Source organism: Passer domesticus, chromosome 11, assembly GCF_036417665.1.
Source record: "Passer domesticus isolate bPasDom1 chromosome 11, bPasDom1.hap1, whole genome shotgun sequence".
NCBI lineage: Eukaryota > Metazoa > Chordata > Aves > Passeriformes > Passeridae > Passer > Passer domesticus.
In genome coordinates this window covers 19548066-19565661 of record NC_087484.1, presented here as the reverse complement: position 1 = coordinate 19565661, position 17596 = coordinate 19548066, and the positions used below count along the sequence as shown (strand labels likewise).

The following is a 17596-nucleotide window of genomic DNA, read 5'->3' as shown; positions in this document are numbered from 1 at the left end:
TTCCCTCCAATGTGATAACAGGTTTTTACAGTTTATCCCCTTCATTAAATGTCAGCCCAAAGTTCTCTGCTTAGCAAAAATTATTTTCTTAACAGCAGATCTTAATAAAAGAAAGATGTGCAGTGGTTTTAGTCTTGACACTTTCTAACTAAACTGGGCTGCAGACAACTCCTGGCACAGAAAGGTCCCAGACCAGGAATTCCTGAAGTTTTGCTCAGGGCAAGTTAATTCCAGTGCAGTGGGCAAACAGCTCACCCCAGGCTGATGCTGACTGTACACTGTGCCATTTAGGGGATCCATCAGGCCACAGTGGTGATATTTCACATCCAGTTAAAGCAAAACAAATGGTTCCCAGCACAGCAGCTGAAACACCCCAGAGAGGCCACGTGCATCCAGCAGCCAAGTCAAATCCACTGCTGCAACACTGGCTGTAAATTCAATGTGGGGATGAACCTTATGGGTCTTCCTATAGGAAACCTGGTGTGTCCCAGGCTGCTCATACTGCCTGTGCCACAGCTCAGCAGCACCTACTGGGCTTGCAGTTTATAACATGGAAACCTCAGGATCCCCAGGAAAGGGAGAGAACCACGCCTTGAGCTGGACTTCTTGAAGTGTCTTTGGAGGCTGGGAGGGCTTCCCCTGGCAGAAGGGAATAAGCAAAGCCCTAAGGGAAGTATCAGTAAAATAAAGACGTAAATAGAAGTTGATGCATCTCTGCCTCACAGCTCTGACCTCCAATGCCCTGGTCAGCTCCCCCAGAACAGCCTCAGCCACACAGCACTGTAAACATTCTCTCTCTCAGAGAAAATAAGGATGGTAACTGATTCTGGCTGGGCAGCATCATCCAGTTCTTGCCCCAGGTTCAAACTGTCCATATTTTGTCAAGATGCAGGTTAAATTGATGGCATATTTTTGTCCTAATGAGACAAGAATTTCATCCACAAACACCAAGGCATTTTCAAATCCCATAAGGCCATTAGTGATGACATACTGGAGCAGACAGGCAAGGAGGGAACCCCCCAGGAACCTCTACACCTATTCAAGGTTTTATAGTTAGGATAGAAGCCTGATACAGGCAAATCTCCACATGAAAAACACACACAAATCCAGACTCCAGACAAAACCCAGGGGTTATCCAACATCAGAATGTGTGCACACTGCAAGTCACTCTTATGGTGCATGGGTGGGCCAGTGGATAACATGCCCTTGTCCCTTGCTAGCAGAGCTTCCCAGTGAGCACAAACACTTGAAGCACCCTGTCCCTGTCCCCATGGAAGCTGCAAATCTCCTCCAGGAGATGCACCATGTCACCATATGTTACCCAGAGAGGTTGTGGCTTCCACACCCCTGCAATTGTTCAAGGTCAGGCTGGATGGGGCCCTGAGCAACCTGATCTAGTGACTGGCAGGGGGGTGGAACTGGATGAGCTTCAAGGTCCCTTTGAACACAAACCATTTCATGGTGCTAGGATTCTACCATCACTCCTGAGCCACCTCTGGCTGCAGCAGCTGCTGGAGAAGCACAGCTCCCAGAGCTCCAGCCCTCCCTGCAGCAGCCCAGCAGGAACAAACTGCTCAAGGCTCCAGTGACAGCTCTGAACACTGTGTGCTCCAGAGCCCCCATGGGATGCACTTCCTTCCCATGCCCTGTCCTGCAGGAGGGATGCAGCCAGAGCAGGCACCACAGGCCACCTGGCAAGGTGCCTCTGATCAAGAGCCAAGAACCAGAACTGTTTTACTGGAAATATCTCCAAGTACTTCCCAGCTACTATTGAAAATCCCTCCTGGAACAAGGCTGGAACAGCTCCTGGCTCCAGTGCAGGTGCCTCTCCCCAGCTGCACACCGTGAGAAGTCCTTGTGCTGACAGAATCTGCTGGGGTTGTGATAGCAGCTAAGAAAACAGCGAGTAAACAACACACGAGAAATAAGAACAAGTACTCAGAGCAGGAATACCAGCACAGCCTGGTATTTACTTAATGACTCATCCAGAGGAGGATCTGTCCCTTTAGGCTTATGGCCAGCATGAGAACAGGTAATAGGAGAGTGTATGAAATCACTGGAGCTCAGCTCCTCCTGACCTCCGAGAACAAAGAAGCCTTAGAACAGCAAAAAATATCCTCTTTTCACTCTTCACTCTGTTGCACAATCCTTCTCCACAGTGTAAAGTCACAATTTTTACAGACTGGGAAAGGAGAAAGCAAAAGGCAGAGGAAGTTCTTCTGCTCATCCACACAACAGCAAAACACAGACTACACCAGAAATGGTACCCCCAGTGAGATTCCCTAGCTTTACAGGGTTTTTGGCAAAAGGTTCACAGACAACAGCTGAAGAAGACACTTGGAAAACACAAGCACTTAGGAGAGACAAGAGAGCTTTTAGAGCTCAGTCACACCTTTTGCTTTGGGGCGTCCATCCTTTTATGCAGAACTGTGCAGATCATAACAGACACCAAAGAGCACCTATGAATGTGAACAGTATTTTTCTCTCCAGCTACAAGACTTTTCGTCCTCAACAAGTAAAATCCCTGACACTGCATCCTCTTGTACCTGTCAAGTCCTACATTCCTGAGAGGCTCTCCTGCTACCAAATATACAAATGTTCAAGGAACTCACATGTCTAATGAGCTTCAAATCTATAAAAGCACGTGAACAGTTCACTCTAGGCTGAACTTATACTGGGATTTTTACCTCACTTGGAAAAACATTTATGTACAAAACACCTGTAACACCACTGCTGAACATTTTCAAGCAATTTCTGTGCAGGCAGAATGACAACTGATAACCACCTATTTTCACCCTTTACACTCCACTATTGTCTTTGAGTTCAGAGCTGCCAGCTGGCTCATGCCAGAAAACCAGAAAAACAAAAATATTAACAAAGTAGCAATCAGAAAGGCAAATGTATTAGCCTAATTTAAAAAAATAAGAATTAATGCTGCTAAGTGGGCATACTTAGGCCTACATAGCTCATGGCTTGTTTTTATATGTTATTTATTAAAGTGAGAGTAAAGTCTAAACCAAGATATTTTAAACCTTAACTGTCTCAGAAATGCTGGTTTTATTTCAATGTTGAGTGCAGGGCTTATGTAACACTTCCCATTTTGATTTCTGTTGCTAAAGGATTTTAAAACAAAACTGTACGGTCACTGCCTACAGCCCTAAGGGGCTGAGTACAAAAATAACATAAAAGACATCACAAACTCTACAAAATACAATTCTGATTTAATTTCATTCAAGCATTATGTTCTTTACTTTGGGGAAATTACTTTATCATCTTTGATAGCAAGCACTCTTCAGCTCTTCTTAACATTGAAAATATCACTTGAGGTACAGCTGGATTAAAACTAGAAAATGCCTTCTGTAATTTAACACCCTTGCCAAACTACACCAAAGTTTGTCTTACAAGCTGAACTTTCTCACGCTGCAAATAAAACATCTACATTTTCTCCACTCACCAGAAAATATCCATGCCCCCAATGCCTCACCTCTTTGACTAAGCACTCCAGCTTTTTCAAAGGCTTCTAAATCAATGATAATTCACTAGTGGAAAATATTCCTTGCTTCTTCCCTGTTTCTCCTGGTGATAAAATACACATACAAGCAAGATTCCACGGGTTGTGCAGACAGGCAGTGTCAGGGCAAGCTGGAATGAGGGTGGATCTGCCTTTGGTCAAGGCCCAAGACATCAGGCAGCTCATCTGTCACGTACAAAACCTACTCACCTTCAGGACATGTTATTTTCCAGTAGGAAAGTGTGAAATGGCTCATTTTGGAAGATGTAACGGTCCATCAGTTTTTGTCCTTAACTCTCTTTGCTGTTCCTCCCAAAATGGTGTTCTGGAGATATAAAAAGAACTTCAATTTAAAATACAGCTCAGATAAACATTCAATTTTTCCTGCTTTTTACCAAGCCCATTGAAAGGTCACCTGAAACCCATCTGATGATCCAGTCACTGAATTACTGTTGTCTTATCTTAAAGGAGGCTGTAAGGAATTATTTCCTCACCCTTGCCACCTTCACAGCTTACAGAACCACCATCCACAGCAGCACACTGAGAATTCATCCTGAAGATTGGGAACAAGCAAGGGACTTACTTAAAGTCATGCTGGTGCCAGAACTGAGAATTGCATTGTGTTATCAAAAGTCCCTTTTCACCTTGCCTGCTACATTTGACATATTGACATACATTTACTAAACTCAGGTTTATCTCCAAAGCATAAACACGGAACTGTTCTGCTGAATTTTGCTCCAATTCCCTCAATAACAGATTACCTTCCTTCTCCTCACCTTAGACATCAACTGTGCAGCACCACCAGGGCACTTCTCACCCTGCTTGGGACTAGGAGGAGTTGGACATGTGTTTGCAAAATTAGGCTGAAAAGGCAAAGCAAAAGCACTGGGAGTGTAAATGAGTAAATGCCACATTAGAAGCAATTTCCCTGACAATCCCATTTCACAGCCAAAATAATTAGATCACTAGCAAGAAACATCCTGAGTAGCTAAATGGTGTGTTATGAGATTAACCAAGGTCACTTCTCTTACATCCAGCTTTCTAAAATGATGCCTCCCCTAAAAACTTAACCCTAGGGCTCCATCCAAATTAAAAATTCACTGTTGATGTACATCAATACAGACCAAATCAAAGTATTCCAGAGCCTGCCAAGTGCTGACTGCCCAAGGAAAGGCCACATGCCTTCTAAGCGAGAGAAATCTCCATTTGAGAGCCACCTAAACTCCGAGACTGCTGCTGGGTGTTCAGAGATAACTGCCAACTCATTAAAATCCCACATTAGAAGTTTATTAAATATGCAAACATTAATGGAATTGGACTAGCAGCTACTTAGGCAGATAAAATTTCAGCGTGGCGCATCCCGCAGTTCCCGTTATCAATGTTGTTCCTTTTGGAAGCATCTGTCAAAGAGTCACAAAGTTGCTCAAGGCAGTAAAACCTTTCAACTCTTTCAGATTACTCAGGTCACACTCTGAATGTTCCCACTAGCCTAGAAAAGACTCCTGCTTCCCAATAATTACATCTCAGTATCTACTGTCCACTTCCACTTTCACACTTCACTGCTGGAGATGCAAAGTATCCCCAAGGGTTCTTCTCCTTTTGGGAATATCTGCAGGACAAGTCCCATGCCTCTTTGCAAGCTCACAGGTATAGAGGTTTTACACACATATCCCAAGTTCACAGTCCTTGTCAACTTGCTGCTGGAAAAACTACAAAGGAAGAACAGAGTGTCATACACACAACAGGGATTAAAGAAAAATGCTTAAAAAGCTGCTCTCCTGAACTTAGGTGACTCCACACACGCAGGTGTGTGTAGAGCTCTGCTTGCAGCTCCTTTCAGCTTTCTCAAGCACAAGCATCAGTCCCTCACACCACTCTCAGTGCATTTTGCTCCACAAAATGCAGTTTCATGCGTGGGTTACTCTGCAAAGTCCCAGTGCCTGGTGAGTGTCTCAACAAACCTCCCAGGTTTTGCTGTAGAGTGACATCAGACTTGGAATGGTTCTTCACTAATGCTATCAGCATAATCTGAGCTAGCCTGAGAGAAAGGAGGACAAGAAATATCACTCATCACACAGAGAATAAACAAGCTCCTAAGAGTCCCTAATGCACATCCAGGTGACTGGCAATAGCCTTGCTCTCTCAGTGGCTTCAAAGAATGTCTGGAAGATTTAATCCTCTAATTATGGAAAAATAAGTGTGGTCTAGCACCACCTTCTTGGAGATGTGAGGTTTCAGCAAAAAGCAAGAAATTAAATCTTGGGGAATAACCTTGGAAAAAGCATGACTTATAGGGGAAGAAGGGAAATGAAGGAGTATGAAGTGACCTCCAAAGAAAACACTGAGTACATTGAATTTTTTGGTCAAGAACCTGCTCAAAGAGGCTGAGCAGGTTCTTGACCACCACCTTTCCTGGTTCCAGTGACAGTCTGGAGAAGCGAGGGCTCTTGTAATTGTCAACAGCTTCCCAGAACCAGCACATGAGATCCAACACTAAAGTTTGTGTTTCCTTCAGTCCTGCAACCATATGGGCCTCTCAAAATAGAAGGTTCAAGGATGCCTTGGCCAAAAGGGATCAAGAAAATCCCCCATCCATCACCTGATGCAACACCAGGCATCACATGTTGCAGAACCTTGAGCAGCAGCCAGGCTGAGGTCAGGCACACAATAGCCTCCCACTCCACGAACCAGGAAGCCAGGGCTTAGGTTTGGCTTTTTAAAGGAGAACAGAATTATTTTGGAAATTAAGGCAAAGAGGGACTTCAAGGTAGTCTGAAAAGGGTCCTGCTCACTGGGGACTGATCTTTGCTGCTTCAGTGTGTTCAGAAACACAGAAAAGCAGCCAGCTTTTCTGACAAAGCACAGGAAAACCCATACAAATCCTTTTACCTCTCAAGAGACATCATGATGACTTTCTGTTGCAGATGGTACACTCTGGCCCTAGACATGGGGGAAAAATGACTGTGCAAACATTCCCTAAGGCTCTGAGCACTAGCAGGCTTCTACACAGGTATGTGCTCTGTCAACTGCCCACCTGGTCAGTCCACTGAGCTCCTCAACATGACTGCACTACAGAAAGCACATCAACAGTTTGGATTATTATCTCTGCCCAGAGAGCTCCTGCCCACAGAAACATGCAATGGATGACTGAACACAAAAATGATACTTGTAGCTTACAGCCAGCACCCTTGTCCTGCCCACCAGGCTGCAGGAGGAAGCTCTACCCATGAGAACACACTACATCAGTTAACCAGCATCAGTATTTTCTCCCAGTACAGACAGACAAGCACACTGAAACTACAGGACACTGTGCCTTGGGGAGTGTAAATAACCCATTAAAGAAGAGCTCTGTTTGTAAGGGAACCAGGGAGGCCACAGTGCTCTGTGTCAGGTATATGACACACTGACCTGTGCCCAGGGACACAGGAGTCCTTCTAGCAACCCTACAGCCAAACATTCTTATTCCCAAAGTAGTGTCCCAGTGCCACCAAGCAACATGGTGAACTTTAGTGTCCAGGTTCTGAGGAAAACAGGTAGAAAACATGATTCTATGAAAACTCAGCCATCCATCTGCCACCTGCTGAGGTCCATGGCACCAGCAGCATGAGAGCCCAGCACTCTGTTTCCTCCACCAACATGGAGGTGTCAGACTGACCTGAAGGCAGCAGCAGCACTGGGTACACAGCATCAGTGGGAAACTCCTCTTGGAGGGATACCTGAGTAGCCCAGACACAGGGAAGGATAACATTGCAAGGAAATTTCATCCCACTTAGCACTGAGCCATCCTGCCACAGGCCAGAGGTCACAACTGTAGTGGCACCAGCTAAGAGTGACAATGGAACCTCACAAGACAGGCTGGCACACTGATCTGGAGATATGGATGCTGGGGACAATGCCCTCTACCCGTGAGTTGTAGGGCAAATCTGCTGAGCTAAGATAGAAGCAACCAAAACTCACGTGTCTCTGAAATGTGGACAAGGTGTTTCCTGGCAACAGCAACAAACCAAGGGAGTAAAATGAATGTTTTCTCAGCACTTTGCTGTCGGGTGACCTCGCTACCACCCTTCTGCAGGAGACAGGATCCTCTGTGACAGAACCACCAGCAGCAGCTGACCCAGCACAGTGACCAAAGCTGACACTGCTGCTCTCCCCTCTGCTCAGCTCCAAGGTTGGATTCCTGACCACCTTCTCCCTGAGGGAACTCCAAAAATAGCCTCTGCTCACTCAAGGAGTGAATAAACCACAGAGAGAGGCCTTTGTTCACACCACAGCAGCTCGCCTGCTCCAGAGGTGCATGCGAGGAGAAATGTAGGCCACACATGCAGAGAAAAAGAGACATCCAGAGTTTAGAGATGCCAGAGATCCCACTGGCAGAGTCAGCAAGTGAATGCCCATTAAAACAGCCTGCAAGTGCTGGGGTATGCTCAACACGAGCCAGGCAGGCTAAGGGCAAAATACACCTCATCAGAAAGTTAAAAACTTGTGGGATATTCCCCCACTAAACCGCCTGATGAATCATTAAAGAATATCTTTGTGATGTAACTATTCAGACTTACACAAAGAAGCCTTGTAATTAGCTCTCAAAGTAATCCTCTGGCCACCATCTGGAGCTCAGCCTAAACCTTGACCTCAGCCACAGCAGACAGGCACACATCCGTGGCACACACCTGACACTGAGTCACGCTGCTACGCTGCATTCACCAAGTGGAGAAAGTTGACAGGAATGCTAAAAATTCGAGCCACTTTTTACTCTACAGGTTCCTCAGTTCACACCCGTCGCACTTAAGGATATGGTTTCAAAAATATAAAGTTAAAAAGCAGGAGTCATCAATCCAATCCTGCATCTAAAGCAAAGTGTTTCTTCATCGAAACCTCAGTTTATAGTAAACAAAGTTGGCACTTGACATACCCAACCTTCTTCCAATAACACAGGAGGAAAATCTTCCTAGAACCAGATTCTGACAGAAAACAGACCTACCACAGATATAAAATAACTTATTCCCCCAGGTATAAACAACTCAAAATATTTTACTATTAAAGGATGGCAAAATTCTTTTACCTAAAGCACCATAGATGACTGAATGTTCTCTTTTTGCTAAAACCTTCTGATTAGTTTGAAATTCCTGTTCCCCACAAGCAAATAAAATCTAAGATGCCTACCACCTCTTATAAAGCCTCTTAGCTAGAGAAAAATTAGTTTTCTTTAATATACAGCTCTGTGTCGCTTTCTGAGCTCCCCACAGCAAAGCAGTCAAGAACAATACATGCCACATCACCAAGAACGAAATTTATCTTGTCAGTCCCAGAGGAATTCTATTTCCAATCAAGTTCAGCAAGCAGATTTTAGACTTTGTAAAAAAACCCACAAGACAAGGAAAGATGGATGGGGCAGGCTGAAAGTGCTGAAACAGTTATTGCTTAGTTCATATCTGAGAGCAAATCTCTGCAGGAATGAGAAATGTTTATTTTTTTCTAGGGATCACGTGTCTATAAAGCACAAAGAGCCTTCTGTAGTAGGAGCCATGGTCCCAGAGCAGAGACCTCCTACCAGCTGGGCTCCTGGCACACAATATTCCCTCCAGCTCAAGGGATGGTTAAATACAAATAAGAGCAAGATTAGAACAGACCGCCAGACGTGGCACCACCAGGAGACCCCAAATTCCCGTCATTTCACTCCAGAGAGACACCCTGGGCTGTCACCACTGCCAGGTACAGATGTGGCTGTCCCCTCACGACATGGGGACACTGGGGGGGGTTTCTGAGCCTCCTCTGGGACCACTCCCCACAGCCAGACTGGCTTCAGTTTGGCAGGGGGTGGTTTAAGGTGATTATCTTTGCCACAACACCTTTCTCCCGGCTGCAGTTTCTGCAGGGATTGCTCAAGACCAAAGTTCTACACAAGTCAATATTTAACTTGAGCTCTGCACTGCTGAGACCCACCTGGAATATTGGATACAGTCATTTATTAAAGCTTATGCTGCCATTTCTAACAAAAAAAAAATTATCTTCTTCATGAGAACTTGTGAAGAAAAATTCTACAGGGACAGCAGTTAGAGTCAGCATAACTAATTTTAATAAGGTAACTAAAGGAAAATGCTTCCAGGAAAGGAGATCTAAACAATGGGAGGTGTACACTGCAGGGCAGGTTCAAGGCAGGGGCAAGAGCCACACAGCAAAAAGCATTTAAAAGCAAACCACACCAAGGTCTGGAAATTCAGCATTTGTCCCAGAAGCAGTATTTTAACATTGCAATTAAGCCACTAATCTATGTCACAAAGGCTTATACATGTCTTGCACATTACAAGGAGAAGCATTTATTCTCCACTAATTATGATTTGCTGTACTAACACAGACTTTAAAACAACACAATAAACAAAAGTGATTTTTTTCCAGGTTAATTGTTCCTAGTCTTAGTGAGGGTAAGAAAACTGCTTATATTTAAAAAAATTCTCTGCATGCACCTGATATAAATTTTTAACAACAGTCTCACCTTTTATATTTTTGGAGAGCTTTTTGCTGTGAGAAACAGCTGTTAACATACAATTCAGGCCAAAAGCGAGCAGCTGAGAGTAATTCCTTCTTTCCTACATCTGTTTCAATTCTTTATCCACCTGTTCTCTGTGATTTCTTTATTTGTTGTTAGCACTCCCACCTTTACATTTAGCAAAAACTGTTTTTGTTCTCTAAACCAGAACATCTGTTGTAGCAACGATTCCTGTGGAATTATGTGTGAAAATCACCACAGACAGCATTCCAAAAATGCCCCAGTCCTGTATTTCTAACCCTTCACAGGCACCAGTTGGGTCAGCGTCCAAAAGGAAACTTTGTCAGGGTACAAAAATATTTCTGCTGGGAAAGAGTGGAAGAAAGAGGCCGAGGATATTAGGAACACCTGGAAATAAAGAGTAATGCACAGCTTTCAACCCAAAAAAAATCCAAAACAAAACAACAAACACCACCAAAAAGCCAAATCACAATCACCAGGACTGTCCAGCAAAGTGTAGCCTCAGGGAACATTTTCAGGAGCAGCTCGACTGGTTTTGATCCCGGTCACTGCCTAACGGGTGGGCTGCCTGTCCCTGTTGGATGCACAGACACACAGCTCCATGGACTCAATTTCCATGTGGTGCTAATTGCCACTGGGCTGGGCACGTGAATCCAGCCCACCACTCACACCTGCACTTGAGGAGCAAGGAAAACAGACAAGCAGAGCGATGGAAAAGAGGTGCACAGGGCTCCCTTTTCCAGAGTAATAGAACACCAAACCTGTTCCTGAAATTTCATGCTTCCAGATCCATGCAGTTACCACAAAAATGCAAGCTTTCACACCTCAAACGCCCCCTTGGAGCAATCAGATCACAACTCCACTCCATCTTGGAGTGAATGCAGAAAGTATTTACCTTTATCTTTCTGCTCTGCTTCAAGAATGAGATCAGTATAGTAAGAGCAACCTACCCCTGAAACAGTAAAACTACAGGTTAAAAGAACAACTGCAAGTGAAGTCACAGCAAGGTCTCAGCACTTTCCAGCAGCAAAATTCCCCCAGAACACAAAGGAGAGAGGAGGCAGGTTCCTGTCTGTTTTATCTAAGGTTTTATTTCCATTGCACTACACCTGCAGGTGTTACACCCAATTGCCATCCACTGAGCAAAAATGTGGAACAGTACAAGATTGTGCCCAGGGCAGTGCCCTTCCTTACAAGGAGAAATGAGGAATGGTTTGGATTGGAAGGGTTTTTAAAGCTCACCTCATTCCAGCCCCAGCCATGGGTAGGGACACTTTCCACTGTCCCAGGCTGCTCTAAGCCCCATCCAACCCAGCCTTGGACACTTCCAGGGATGGGGTATCCACAACTGCTCTGGGCAACCTGTGCCAGGGCCTCATCACCCTCACAGGGAGGAATTCCTTCCCAATATTCCATCAAACCCTGCCCTCTGGCACTGAGAAGCCATTCCCCTTGTCCTGTCACTACAGTTCCTGCCTTCCCTCATGAATTTAAGAGCTGCACTTCTCTGGACAAGCCACAAAAGTGAAGCATGCACTGAACTCATCCCATCCACTCTCCCAAACTTCTGCCAGGTGAGAGAAGCATCAAAACTCCTACACTTCTTTTTTTTCTTTTACTGGAGAGGCCACAAAACCATTGGAGCCTGTGCTGTCTTTGTTGTTGTCAACAGCCCCCAGAGAAGATCAGGACAGACAGCACAGGCTTAGCTCGGGCGGGATCTGCTCCAGGTTGTCTGGCGAGTGGCTGAAGCGCTTCCTGCTGCCCGGAAAGCAGCGAGAACTCCCCGGGACTGCTCACCTGCCTCTCAGCAGCCACGCCAGCACCTCGCAGCCGCTCTGACCCTCCCTTACACTGGAAAAAGTCCCTTTTTTATATATCAAATATACAAGCGTGAGAGCTGCGCGCCTGCCAACAGGAGCGCAGTTTTCTGAGCACCCCGAAAGCCGGGCACCCCATTGCCCGAGGAACCCGCGTCCTTCAGCACTCCCATTCCCTGAGGAACCCGTGTCCCTCAGCACCCTCATTCCCTCAGCACCCCATTCCCGAAGCACCCCGTGTCCCTCAGCACCCCATTCCCTGAGGGCCCTCATTCCCTGAGCACTCCGGTCACCTGCACACCAAACTCCCTGCGCACCCCGTACCCCCGAGCACCGCGTTCCCGGGGCACATCATTCCCTCAGCGCTCCCTCACCCGGACACTGCTCCCTAAGCATCGCGCTCTCTGCGCCCTCCGTTACCGGCACAGCCCGTACCCCGCGCTCCCCGCTCCCGGCGCAGCCCGTACCCCGCGCTCCCCGCTCCCGGCGCAGCCCGTACCCCGAGCTCCCCGTTCCCGTACAGCCCGTACCCCGCGCTCCCCGTTCCCGTACAGCCCGTACCCCGCGCTCCCCGTTCCCGTACAGCCCGTACCCCGAGCTCCCGGTACGCCGCGCTCCCGGCTCCCGGCGCAGCCCGCTCCCGCAGCTCCGCGTCCCGGCCGGCTCCGCCCCGCGCCGGACCTGCAACGTCACCTCCGGCAGCGCGCCGGCTGCGGCTGGGCTTTAAACCGGGGGCGGGGCCTGAGGGGTGTGGGTGGGGTGACGGGGCGTGGCCGAGAGCTGCAGGAGCACAGGAGGGGTCTGAGGGGCGTGGGCGGGGTTTAAGGTGTGTGGGCGTGGTCTGATGGAGCGCGAGAGCGTCGCGGGCGTGGGCGGGGTCTTGTGAGATGGGCGGGGGGTATGAGGGCAGTGGGCGGGGTCTGAGGGCTGGGGTGTCCGCGATCGAGCACTGCATGGGCGTGGTCTAATGCGGCGTGGGCGTGGCCTGCGGCGGCGCGCGGGCGGGTTTTGGGCGGGAAGGCGTGAGGCGGGCTCGGGCCGTGCCCCTGAGGGGCCGGCACAGCGTGAACGGCCGGGGCCGCAGCGCCTCGGGCCGTGCCCCTGAGGGGCTGCCTGGTCGAGGCCGGCACCTCGGGCCGTCCTCAGGTGCTCCCTGGGCCGGGCGGGATGTGTGCAGGAATCCCATCGGGCCCCGGCAGGCTGCCGGGAGTTGTGAGAGCATCACCTGCGTGGGCCGGCACGGACAGACCAGCGCCGGACTCGTGGCTGAGTGCGATAAGAGCGCCCAAACTACGACTCGGTATCTCAGGTTTACCCTGTTTTTCAGTACTTGGTGATAGCAGCCACAGTATTCTAATATTACCTGCTAGTTCTCTCACCACCCTGTTACAGCCTTGCCTGGCCAAAGTAGATATTAAGATGCCAAGTTTTGACCAGCACTTTTAACACTGTAGTTTACTGCTGGACACAAAAGTTTCTTTAGTGCTACATCAACGAATCTGGAGAGGAGTACAGAAAAACATATTGATTACATGTATCTTTTTGACCCCTCCATTGACAATGTTACTGTCTTCTTCCAGAAATATCCCTCCACAGCCACTTGTGTGGGTTGCTCCTAAGGAAACCCATGTTGATTGAGCACTCAGGGAGTGGGATCCTTGGAGCACTAAGGAATTTTTCTGAAACCGCTCTGAATTTCCCTTCATACTTCTATTTTTTGCTTAAATAGACAGTTTTATGGTGGGATAGGGAAAAGAGAGCAAATTAATAGGGCAAAGATGGGCACTAACATCCATTCACCATTTATAGGCACAACAGCAAGCATCCTTTGCTGGCTTTGCTCTTTTATGGATAAATCCTGCAGAGTTTGTGGTGACATTGTCCAATGTAAACCAGCACCTGTGGTTATAAACACACACAAAAAGGAAAAACACAGCAATACCTGTCAGACAGCACTAAGTGCTTATGTGTGCTCTCATTATAAAGAATTCTGGATCACGCTCCCAACTTTTATTTCTCCCCCAGCGGAAGCTGGAACAGCCACATCCATCACTGATTTGCACACTAAGCAAGGAAAGGTTTTTGCTGCAGGTCACTGAGAGTCTGGAACAGTTTCTCAGAGAAGCTGTGGCTGCCCCATCTCTGGAAATGTCCAGGGTCAGGTTGGATGGGGCATGGAGCAGCCTGGGCTAGAGGAAAGTGTCCCTGCCCATGGCAGGGGGCTGGAATGAGATGGGCTTTGGGGTCCCTTCCAGCTCGAACCATCCTGTGGCTCTGTCACTGCACAGCATTCCTGCTTTGTGTGTATCATCCCACAAGGAAGGTCTCTTCCTGCACAAGCAATACCACGGCTCGCCAGGAGGTGTTGCTTTGAAACCACGCAATTAACAGAGCTCAAAAGTCATGAGATAGGCTTGTATTATTAAAAATAACCAACATACTTTGTCCTGACAGGGAAAAGTCGAGGTCCTACCTTTGAAATGGCGATTTTTGTTTAAGACAATTTAGATCTAAAATGTCCAACGTGGCACAGAGTGAGATAAATGCTTAACAGACAAGCCACTCAATGGGACATGCTGTGAGTTTGCTAACATATCTGTCAGACCAGCTTTATGTGTGCAAAGTTGTCCATGGCTTTGTGTTTGCAGGACTGGATGCTAAAATAAACATAAATACAGACCAGGCTTGATGCAGTGGGGTGTTTCAGAGGGGTAACCCTGGGTTTCAAGAAGCCAAGGAGAAGAGTAAAGCCTCAGTAAGAAAAAAAAAATCCTTCAAAGCCAGATTGGACAGGGCTTGAGCAACCTGGTCTAGTGGAAGGTGTCCCTGGCCAGGGCAGGGCACAGAATGAGGTGAGCTCTAAGGTGCCTTCCAACCCAAACCAGTCTGTGGTTCCATGCCAACAGCTGTCCTGCTCACAGGGCTGTGTTGCTGCTCTCCACAGCTGCACACACACATTTTAACAAAAATGAGCTGTTTGTTCATAAGGGGGAATGCAGAGTTGGGTTTACAACTGTTCTCCACCAGCATAGTGGGTTTTAAGTTATTAAATGTAGTAACAGGGCCAAAGTTAACTATGCCTTTAATTATGCCCAGACTTACTTTACAAGACAAAACAGGAAGCAAAGATTCCAAGACATTTTAAAATCTTTTTACTACAGAAAAAAAAAATCCTCAAAGGATACCCAGTTAGGACAAAAAGATTTTTAAATATGTCTTTATCACATCAAGCTGAAATAACCTCCATGGTTGACAGAAGCTGTGGCTCTTCAGCAGGAATTTAAACTCTGCAATAGGATGACATTCCATGGCCCACAGTGTGCCTTGCTGTGTTGCTGTAGTTAACACACTTGCTCCAGCTGTGCCTTTGTCAGAGCTCTCTGAGCACCAAACTCCAGCTCACTGAGGCTCTGGGGGGCTGAGTTTTGGAGACAGTTTGGAAAAGAAACTTAAAATTATCAGAGGACACCTCCTAAGGGTGTGATAACCAAAGGAGACTTTGAAAACTATTTTATGATCAAATGTTCAGCAGTATTGGCTTTTACCACGCATGAAGGGGTCAGACAAAGATTACAAAGGTTCCACAGCTCTTTTCACAACAGATATTTTTTAAGGGGGAAATTTTTTTTTAAAGCATCAAAACTGTAAAAGGGAAAGCAGAAAACAGTTGTTGGATTTAGCTGGCCGTCCAGGCTGTCATTTGAGCAGCAAGGAGTAATTCAGGCCTGAAGTTTGGACCAGCTGATGACAAGAACCAGTAAGTTTTCAGAGTTCCTGCCCCTCTCAGCACTGTGGCCATGGGCTTTACCACAAATCTCCACTCAGATTGCACAATACAGCTGATAAGACCTTCCATGTTCCTCAGAGGTCATTCCCACAGAAATACTCTGCTCCTCCAGCTGGGACATTACTGCACTCACCTTTTCCAGTCTCTCTGGGTGCAGCTGTCAAAAAAGCATTTTCCAGGAATTTTTGTTCTGTGTGAATAAGGTTAGAGCAAATCAAGGTGCTTCTTCTGGAGTACCTTGCAGCACTGATATACTGGAATAAAAATTAAGCTGAGGCTCCTATAAATAAAACACTTGTTTTTATATTCAGCACTTCCTGAACAGGCTGATGATCCCAGGGGGCTGTAGGAGACTTGACATATTCGTGTTGCTCCAGCTCAGAAAGAAGCAGGAATCTTTTTTTCTACTATGGCACTTTCTGAGGGGTTCAGAAGACAAAGCACAACATTCACATCCATTAAAATCTGTCCTTTGGTGAATACCCTCATTCCCACTTTTAGTAGTGGAGTTTCTAAGGATTTGCTACTCCTGTTTTAGAAGCCTTTTCCCAGGGCTGGGTGCTAGGTGTATTTTCTGAACATTATCCTCTAATGTGTGGTCAAAAGACCAATAATCAGAGGCATCTGGAATAGTGAGATCTCTTTTCTTTTGGCAGGCCTAGGGCTAAAGAAAGCTGCCACCTTGTCCTGTGGTTCCATAGCCCACAGCTGCTTTCCAGGGAAGCACAAACTGCCTGGCAGCCCCTGCACAGCTTTAGAACAGCAGGGCTGGCAGAGCTGCACAGGCTCTTGGGGAACCACACAAAAGCTGCAGGAACAAACTGCACCATCCTGATCACGTTTTGCCAAGGTGAAGTGCTCTGACAGGCTCTGCACCCCTCCCATGTGCAAGATCAGCTCAGAGCTGCACAGCCTTGGGTCTGATTGCTGTAAAAGCAGCAGCACTGGGAGAGGAAAACAGCCAGAAGCATAACTGGGGCCTGTGCCACACACTTGTCTTTCCCCATTGGTTTGGGAGCTCGATTTAAGCTCAGGCCTTTGCACTTGGTCATTGCACAACTTCCAAGACTTAAAATTTCTCTGCTGTATATACTGAAATACATTTCTTCTTCTTCTCACTACCAAACTCCATTAATCTTGAAGGAAAAAGGAAAAAAAACCATAAGCATGAGGCCTACAACCTTAAATATTACTTGAACTTTTCCATGACAATATAGAACTTTTTTTTTTTCTATGAGCTCTCTTTTCTCAAGCACTGCTTTCTTCTGTGTTTATTTGGGCTCGAGACAGGGCTGTTTTATCACAACTAGAGCAGTTGTATTATTAAAGGACAAGTAGATCAGACCTGTAAATCATAAACACAAAGTACAACTTAGAGTGATCTTTGGTTTCATTCTGGTTAATAAAAATTCAGCAGACCAGCTAGCCCTCCAAGGCATCATTTACACCATTGTTATAAACTCCCAGAACATGCTGTTTACAAGCAAATGGCAGAGTATTATCACTAGTTTGGGGGGTTTGTAACATTATATAATAAATGCCAGAAGAGCTGTAGTGATCCACCACAGCAGCTGTAACAACAGAGGGTATACAAAAGCAGCAATAAAGGTTGCTTCTAGTGAAGGACCTTTCTGTACATGTAAATCAATTTCTAAAATTGGGTACAGCTGTTCCAGACCAGGGAAAGAGATGTTGCCATTCTGCCCAGGGACTGACTTAAAGGCCAAGAGACATAAAGGGAGATTATAGAGATATAAGTAAGAATATAACAATATATAGATAAGAATCTTCTCTGTCCCTTCAATAACATTTTAGAGCAACAGATACACATTGTAACATTATAAACTATGTTTCCCCCCACCTCTCAGCTCTTTTTCCAGTGGCTTTATTGCACTGAGCTGAGGGGCTGGTAGGAAGTGATGCCTGAGAGGACCAGAGGGACTGAGCTTGCCTGGGAGCACACATTAAATCCC

General features: G+C 46.6%; 1 protein-coding gene across 3 annotated transcripts in view; it reads right to left on the bottom strand.

Moving 5' to 3' along the window:
* The window catches only part of MAP3K13 (mitogen-activated protein kinase kinase kinase 13), a 70045-nt gene extending 57494 nt beyond the window's left edge, over positions 1-12551 (bottom strand). For 2 of the 3 annotated variants that reach the window (XM_064435584.1, XM_064435580.1), the window contains exons 1-2: positions 12429-12551; positions 3722-3836 (exon numbers count right to left, since the gene is read on the bottom strand). The gene's annotated coding sequence lies outside the window, so the exon portion shown is untranslated. Of the gene's footprint in view, positions 1-3721; positions 3837-12335; positions 12348-12428 lie in introns of those variants that run through there. The other variant, XM_064435581.1, reaches the window with a different exon arrangement.
* Between the last annotated feature and the right edge of the window lie 5045 nt (positions 12552-17596).